Genomic DNA, 9523 nt, shown 5'->3' with positions numbered 1-9523 from the left:
ACATGTGTAGTACTATGTGCAGGGTACTATGTGAACCGAACATCATTGATTAGTAAGGTGGCTGCTATGTAGTGATTCCACCGGACATCATTGATTAATAAGGTGGTTTGCTATGTGCTGAATCCACCGAGTATATGTTATTATTTTGAAGTGTTCATCAGGAAATTGACTAAGTGTAATTGAATAATGAATATAGGTGTGGAATTGAATTCAATATCGATTTATAAATGGAAAAGTGAATTTTGAATTGAATTGTGATTAAAAGTGAAAAGTGAAATTATGAAAGAGTACATTTAACAATAAAACAGTTTAGACAGCAACAGTTGTGTGACTTTGAAAAATCACTAAATGTGGTGGAGATTTAATTAGAGACTAAATAATAAATGAAATTGAATCTGAATGAGTCTATTCTCACATAAAATAAATAGAGCAAGCAAAAGAGTTATATATTTTGAGATATTTGAAGTTTAGTTAGACAAAGTCAGAATGAGTTCGGAATCCCCTATTTTGATTTTGGAAAATTTTCAAAAATTGTGCAAAAATAATTAAGGGATAAAGTTTATATGTTTAGAATTTGCAATGAATCTATTTTTAAGAGAAACAAACAAAAACAATATTCGAATTCTGTAAAATGAGATAATTAATTTTTAGTGAAGAGAGGTTAGAACTGTCAAGCAGTGAAACAAGGGAACTTTAAAGAATAAACTGTACTATTTGGCTAAACCAAAAATTCTAAAAATTTTATGGTAAGAGGATATGTGAATCTAGTTTCGGGAAAAATTTATGGATCTTAATTTGGAGTTCTGTAGCTCTAGGTAAAAATAATTTAGTGACTCTGACTCGAATAGAAAACTTTGAATATACATGTGAGTGAATAGTGAAATTGTATTTAATGTTGTTTAAGTGTGTTATACACATTAAGGATGTGGAATGGAGAGGAGGAGGAGGAAAATTGGAAGAACATATGAATGATTTGTGTATAATTGGTCATATGCTCGATTATAATCGATAAACAATTAAAAAGAAATGATGTTTATAATTGTGCATTATTAGTTATAGTTAAAGTTCATGTGAGAAAATAAAGTTTCATAGTATGTGTATGTGGTATAGTTGGTATATGATTTGGTATGCAGCAATGTCAGAAATTGTTTATGAATTAACTCATGTTGATAAGTTTGATACATAAATAAATGTGGTGCTTATCCATGCTTATAATGCTTATACTATATGTTTATTTGGCTAGCATGTTTGGTGTGTATGCTTAGGTTTTGGCCAAGTTGTGGCTGGATTACGCAACATTAAATTTATAAAATTATGCATTGAGATGGTAAATGTCTAGATGAAAATATGCTTGTGATCATAAAAGGGTGGTAAGGTTTAAAGTTTGTAATCTTTATTAAAATGGTTTATCATGTGGTTAGTCTTCAAAAAGGTTAACTTGCGACTACGGTTTAGTATAATGTTTATATCTTGTGTGATATGCATAGGAAACGAGAGTGGAAAGGAAATGAAATACATGGTTCATGCTTGAAGTGTAAAATGATGCAAAAAGGGGACGTTAAGTTAAACGATAAATATGTATTGGTATTGAACTTAATGAAATTGAATTGTACGTGAATTAAATGGAAATTGCAAATGATATGATTTGAATTAAATGAATTATTGTGGTATTGAAATGTATATTGGATTGAGAAATTGAATTGAATCATGAAAATGAGAATCATGAATTAAATGAAATGGAAATGAAGTATTGAATTGCATGAGTATGTATTGGGTCTCAGAAGCCCTATTTGTTACAAATATAGTATTTTCAAGTTATAACATGAAGATTTATAAAAGCATGTTAAAAATTTGAAGAGTTTAAATTTGAATGAAATTTTATAACTCAGTTTAACATATTTATAAGTGTATGTGTTTTGGTAATGCCTCGTACCCTATTCCGACATCAAATACGGGTAAAGGGTGTTACAATGTGACATCACCAGATTCAGTCATAATGTTTAGACCGGATTTGGGGTGTTACATTTAGTGGTATCAGAGCTACGGTTTAGTCGGTTCTCAGACCGAACGTAACATATGTGAGTTCAGCTATACATTCCATGTTATGACTCGTGATGGTGTGATATCTCCGGGCTCTAATGAAATTGTTTTGCTAAGACAGCGATGATTTTCAACCGAGCTATTTTCGATAATGCTGAAAATGATATTGACATAAATGAAATATGCTCACGTTATGTTGGAATTTGGAAAGGTAAGAAGAAAAATTCGTGATATGTATGTGTTCATGTATGAAAAGAGAAGATCATAAGTTGATAAAAAAGAAGAAAAAAACGAAATGAAAGTTTATGTTGTGATAAGCTCATCCAAGTATGTTGGTGATTATATGATGCTATGTGCTCAACATATTTGATTAAGTGAATATGGTAAGCGAGTTTACTTAAATAGATGGAATGTGTGTTTATGTATGTCTGCTTGAATAAGTGAAATCAGTACGTTCATATGATAGAATCTTATATTTAATTATTAAAGTAGAGGAAATATGATGTTTTGTTTTATGTCTTTATTGTTGAACCATGAATATTATAATAGTATGAAAATTGAATTAGAAGATTAAATTGAGTAGAATGCAGGAATGAGTATTTTCGTTCAGTGATATGTGATAAATTGATGAAAAATACCATGGTTGGACCCTGGCAACATGTGATATGTGATTTTCGTATAAGACCATATCCGGGATATGGCATCGGTGTGATATGTGCTATTGTGTAAGACCATAGCTGGGATATGGCATCAATATGTAAATATGTGTAAGACCATAGTTGGACTATGGCATAGAGAAAATGAAGTACTCAATTCTGTAAGACGTTCTCTAATTGAATAAATGTCAGTAAGTAAAATGGAAGCTAAGTATTGGAATTTAATTAGATATTAATCTTGAGCTCGAGTAAGTAAATTCATTATGTGAAATTGTGGGTGACAGAAAATATTCATAATAAATAGATTTGTTAATTTGCTTGGAATGAACTACGTGGTTATGATGGTATTACAATGATGATGAATGCAAAGTCATATATATATGTATCTATGAGAGCAAGTTAGAAGCTTTATGACCTCACCATCACCCCCTTATTAGTATTGTTTTATGACGAAAATTATCTTGATGAGACAAATATGTTTTTCAACTGAGGTAATTTTGATAGTATAGAAGTAAACACTTAAATGTTTGAGTGAAAATGTATTGATTATGAGTTGAAACTCATAAAGGTATGGATCAAAGAGTATAACATTTTGTTATTGATAAATGTTATAATTATATGAGCACATGAGTTATGATATTTGGATTATGATGCTATATGGAAATTTCGATTGTGAATTAGTGATTTGAGTTGGCATATGAATTATGTGTTGAGAACAAAAGTGATTAAAAGAAAATGTTTATTAAATGCTTTGAGAATGTGAAATTAGTAATGAATTGGCTATTTGTGATAGTATGTGTTTTGTGCATTTATGTGTAAGATAAATTTGAGGCTTTACTACATTCACCCCCCATACAAGTAAAATGTTACAATGAAATTTGTAAGATTTTGGTTGAATAAGCTTACGAGTGTAGTGTTACAAAAGTTTGTGTACGAAAGATTAATAATGAGGTCGAAAAAGTGAATGAATTAGCAAATGAAGACAATATAAAAAAAGAGATATTGGATAGTTCTGAAAACAACTCAGATTATGCAATGTTACTGTCACAAAAGAAGTTAAATCTGATTAAATGATTTATTCATGTATGTTATTTAAAGAAAGAATTAACCGGAAGTTTTTCTGGATCGATTTCTGTTAGTAAAGAAATAATGTGAAAATTCTGATGACAAAATTAGACAATTGAGTAATGTTTGTATTGTATTAATAGCTGAGTACAGTAGCTATAATAGGGTAATTACTATGATTCCTTTTAGACATTTTGTGTGTACAACTATCCTCAGAGGTATATGTGATTGTTTAGTTTCAAAAAGAATTCTTATCGTATGAGAACATTAGCTAACCATATTAATAGATGAAAGAATTATTGGTTTGTTTGGGTTATGTTAGACATTGCCATGTCTTTTTCTGGAATTTATTCCCTTGTGTAATATGAAAATCGACGGTAAAGTCTGAGTGAGGCTAATATTTTGTTTCTACTGGTTATTGTTCTATTGAGTATACCTGAAGATTATATTGCTTCTGTTACTTTGGATTCCATTAATTATGAGTGACATTGATCTTTCTCGACATTTTTTTTATCATCGGAATGTATATAATTCTATATGGATTGTAATTTTTCGATATTTTGTGTAGCTTCAGATGCTGAAATATCGCTATCCTGATTTTCTTTTGAATATATGTGATTATCTATAAAAGATATGAAAGTCCAAAATCATGTCTGAATTTGAAATTTACTGTGTGGAAGCAAATCATTAATCTACTCTCTAGTAAGATTTTTGAGGACGAAAATCCCTAAAGGGGGTAGAGTTATACCAACCCGAAGTTGGGACTAGCCAGAATAGTGGTTTTGGGACCACTAATTTGACGAGAAAAAAATTATTTTCATTATATTTTTATGGTATACAATTTCACAAAATGATTTCGTGAAAATTTCGTTCGAAAATTTTGACATTTGGGCACTCAATTTAGTCAAAAGGACTAAATTGTAAAAAAGTGCAAAAGTAGAGTTCTATATGTTAGAGGTGTCTAATTGTTATGAAATTATAAATTTGAGGTCTTTATATGGTAATTAGACCATTGGTTAAGTTGGTGGACAAAAATGGGTATGGTTAGGCATGTTTCCAAAGTTTTTCATTAAGGTCTAATTAAAAGCCAAATGGTCTAACCAAATTGTCATGTAGTTATTAAAATGAATTAAAAACAAAATTAAAAGCCAATTTTTGTCCATCTTCAACCCCTAGGCCCAAAAGTGCATGGAGAAACCATGGCTAGGGTTTTTCAAGTTTCCAAGCTCGATTGTAAGTCCATTTTATCCCCCTTTTTAATGATTTTTACGTTTTTAAAATCCTCGTAACAAGATTTACCTATTTTTACCATTGTTTTGAACTAGGGTTTGTGTTTAAAAATTTACCCATGAATGATATGCATGTATTTTGATGTTTTATGAAAGAATATGAATGTTTGGTGTGTGATAAACGATTTGTACTAAGTAATTTTCGATGAAAATGCCTTAAAGGATTAATTTGTAAAAGTTATAAAATATGTCACAAGTGTGTGAATAAGTGAATATTGTGGACTGCTATAGTTATGAAAATGGTTCAGCTAGGCCTAAAATGCAATGAAATTTAATAAAAATTATTTTACGAGCCTAGGGGCAAAATTGTAATTTTGTGAAACTTTAGGGGCAAAAACTTAATTTTGCTAAAGTATGATTTTTGGATTGGAATGAATAGTGTGAAGTTTATATAAGTTAAATGTATTGTTATAAATCAAGAAAGACGAGAAATTGAAATTGATCGATAAAAAGAAAAGTTAGAAAAAGTGAAAAATTCCCGAATGAACCTTTGGAATAAAAAGAGATACGAATGAAGTGACAGAAATGATCACATGTGTGGTACGGTTTGTGTGTAGGGCACTATGTAAAAGTGAAAATGATTGTCACGTGTGTAGTACTATGTGCAAGCTACTACGTGTACCAGAATGATAGGTCGCATGTGTAGTACTATGCACGTTTATTAACTTGGACATCAAAGAACAATCATCAACCACATCGAAAATATCATGGTTTTGAGTACGTAAAAATTCTCCTGATCATCTTAAATCTATAGTGAGTTCTCCTTTTTGCACATTTATTAACGTCTTTTCAGTTGGTAGAGAAGGACTCCTGTGGATGAATAGTACCTTCTTGTTTGCTTCAAAATATAAGATAATAAATTCAGCTAGAAAAATAAACTTATTACCAAAACATCTTCAATTTTCCCTTTCGGGTGTGCTAAAGATATATCTTCCAGTTAAAGTGTCACTTTTGTTGGCCTAACTTGACCAATCCCTAATTGCCTAAATATTGACATAGACATCAGGTTGAGGCTCGCTCCAAAATCATATAGAGCCATACCATAATAGGAATCTCTAATGCTATAAGTTATGGTAAAGCTTCTTGGATCTTTCATCTTATGAGGTAAGTTTTTTTTTGTAAGAACACGCTACATTCTTTTTTCAATTCATCTGTCTAAAATTCCCCAGACCTTTGATTTTTTTTTAAATGCCTTTCATGGATTCAAAGTAGTTGGCATCTATTCTAGAGCATCCGCCAACAGGATATTGATAAGAAGCTTTTTTAGAACATCTAAAAACTTCTTGAACTGTACCTTTTCCTTTGCTGCTATAGTCTTTGAGAATATGGAGGTGGTGGGACCTTGGTGACTGGACAAATTTTCCACGACAATTTCTCTATATTTGAAACAGATGTTGAATTATCAAGCATAATTGGCTATGGGTTTACCTCATTGTGGTTCATCGGGTCGACCTTTTGTGGGGTAGGAATTTCAATGTTTGATTGATCATTCTTTTTGTTCTTTTCTTTAGTAGGCTTGACTTCAACCTCAACAATTTTAGGTTCCAACATCCTACCACTTCTCGAAGTGACAACTTTACAATGCTCCTGACCCAAATTCCTTAGATTTTCAGTTTCACTTGGCAAAGTACCTTGCGATCGGCTTCTAAGCTCGTTGGCTAGCTACCCCACTTAGTTCTCTAGATTTTTCAATTTTGTAGACTGACCTTAGATCAGGGTGTCATTCTTTTCTAAGTAAGCTTTCAACAAATTCTCTAGGCTATCTGAAGATTCAGTTACTGGAGGTTTTTTAGAGTGTTACTAGGACCAACCCCTTGGTTGCTCTTGGAGAAATTTGGATGATTTCGCCATGAAGGGTTGTAAAAATTTGATTACGTACCTGGACCGTTCCTATTCTGGCTTTGGTTACTGATATAGTAGATGGGTTCTAGATTTGATAAGCAATTCTCAAACGTATGACCATCTCCATAGTAAACACATGAAATATTCTCGAATTGATTCAGTTGTTGTCCTGCCATGTTAGTATTGAAATCATTATTAGTAAAATTCTTCAGCGTATTGTTCATAAAAGATACATGAGTTGCTAATAAAGTGAATATATCAACTTCATGTACACCTGATACTCTTCTTCCTGTGACTGATCTATTGTTCGAGCATTGCTAATTGTTGTTAGAAATTCTATCAAGAATCTCATAAGCCTTATTATATGATTTTGATAGAAGGGCACCATTTGCAGATGTATCTACAACCATTCTAGTATTACGTTAAGACCATTGTTGAAAGCCTCCAACTGGATACAGTACGAAATAACATAATGTGGAACTTTTGCAACAACACCTTGAAACGTTCCCATGCCTCATATTAGGATTCATGATTGCACTATTGGAATGTGGTAACCTCATTCCTAAGCTTGGCATTCTTACTTGGTGGAAAATACTTCATCTGGAATCGTTCAACCAAATCCTGCCAAGTAATCATTGAACCAAGTGGTAAAAATTTAACCTTGTTCGTTCTTTATCCCTCAATGAGAATGGAAATAATTTCAACCGCAGCGTGTTTTTTCTGACTATTGCCAATCTATATGAATCACTAACCTGCATAAATAATCGAAGGTGATGGTGTGGATCTTCATTGGGCATCCCATTAAATTGCCCCATTGTTTGAAGCATTTGAAACATTAGTAGTTTTAAATGAAACAGTTGTCCCTCAATACCAGGTCTTCCATTTCCTGGATTGAACTCATGAAAGAGTGGCACAACGTATTGATGGATAGCACGATCTCTATCATCAACAGCAGGGATTGGAAATTGAGTATTACTTGCTTCATCTTCTCTTTGATTAGGATTCATATGTACGATTCGTATTTAGGTTGCTTATCTTATTTTTTATTGAAAGGTATATTCTATTTCAGGGTCAATTGGCAACAGATCGATGATTCGATCTATGTTCATAAACACCAGAAAAATAAAAGTAATAAATTAGATAAAAATTAACAGAGAAATAAAAATAAGCCAAAATGTGAAATAAACTTCACAAATAATGACTAATGTAACACCTCATACCCAACCCTATTGCCGAACCTGAGCTACAGAACACCACGTTAGCCATCTAAGTGACTCTTCATCAACACCCAACCTAACCTCCAACACACCACAAGTTAAAACACAAAATATGCTTAAGTTATGAAACAAAATATCATAAAGGTACCTACCTTAAAACACTTAATGTACTTGGTATTCTAGTTTAAGGAAACATTATTCACATTCTCATCATTAAGGTTCCCTCCTAAAGCAACTCGTACATTCTAAGTCTTCACATAGTAAGACTCATTAAATATGTTATGTTTTGTGAACTACCCCTATATTTAGATTCTGCAAACTTAGTTCCCAGGGTTCCTCACAATCTTCATATCAAAATTCATTGAAGGTTCACAAAACTAGTTCACTAATTGCTAAAGTTTAAACTCTGTACAGTTTGCCAACCTTGTCACTTCACAACAACCTTGGTGAACTATAAATAAGTTTTCCAATTTTGAGTATTTCGTGCTGTTGCATATGGTGAACATTATGCTTAGGAAACTAATTACTTAAATTTGAATTTGTAAAATAGGTAAACATTAATCAAACTTGGACTATATACTTATACTCAAAATTCATATGTGTTTATTGAGTATTTATCGGTTCACAAATAAAAAAATAAAGGTAAACAGAAGAAAACATAAAATACTAAGTCCTAGAACAATCGGAGAAGTCATCATAAATATATATCTAAGACGAAGTAGAATATCCTACATTACCTTTAGTCTAGAGTTTGCTTGTACTACCTTTCTACTTTTTATGCTCCTCCTGGATCACTTGCCTCACTGCTACTCATTATACGATCTAACTATCTACAATGTTAGGAAGAAGTGTGTGTGTGTAACGCCCTTAACCCGACCCGATTCACTGGATCAAGATCTTAGGTGTTACATTACTATTACAGACTTGTACATGGTTAAAACATACAAATTTACAAAGAAATACATCTTATTAATAATACTAACCAAAAACGTTACATCTTAGTGAGCAACGTGTACAAAACTTACAAAAATAATTACACATCACTTTGGCTTGCAATGTTTCTCCCTTATTCTATCTCTAAGTACTATTGCTGACTTCATTATTGACCAACATGGTCTATTCACTATATAAAGTTTACAAACCAATTTTCAAGACTTACAAAAATGTTTCTATAGGACTCAACATGCTCGTGCAACCCGCGCTTTGTATGCATGAGTGCCCTCTTCGCCACTCCTTTAGCGTAGCCTTGACATCATCCCTCCTGGCACTTCCTTTACTTGAATCATAAAACATAGAGGGGTAAGTTCAATAGAACTTAGTGAGAAAACCCTCTTTTAACTTAGCCCTTATTCAAGGATGTTATCATTTGTTTCTCATTCATAACTTTGACCCGATCGATTGTACAGACTCCGCC

At 32.1% G+C, this 9523-nt stretch overlaps 1 non-coding gene across 1 annotated transcript; it reads left to right on the top strand.

Annotated features, from left to right (window-relative positions):
- Nucleotides 1-7356: 7356 nt before the first annotated feature.
- Nucleotides 7357-7462, top strand: LOC128040749 (small nucleolar RNA R71). The gene has a single exon (XR_008195555.1). It is a non-coding gene; the product is annotated as a small nucleolar RNA R71 (small nucleolar RNA).
- The last annotated feature ends 2061 nt before the right edge of the window (nucleotides 7463-9523 follow it).

The sequence above is a fragment of the Gossypium raimondii genome, chromosome 4 (assembly GCF_025698545.1).
Source record: "Gossypium raimondii isolate GPD5lz chromosome 4, ASM2569854v1, whole genome shotgun sequence".
In the NCBI taxonomy this organism is placed as follows: domain Eukaryota; kingdom Viridiplantae; phylum Streptophyta; class Magnoliopsida; order Malvales; family Malvaceae; genus Gossypium; species Gossypium raimondii.
This window is presented reverse-complemented; position numbering and strand designations above follow the sequence as displayed.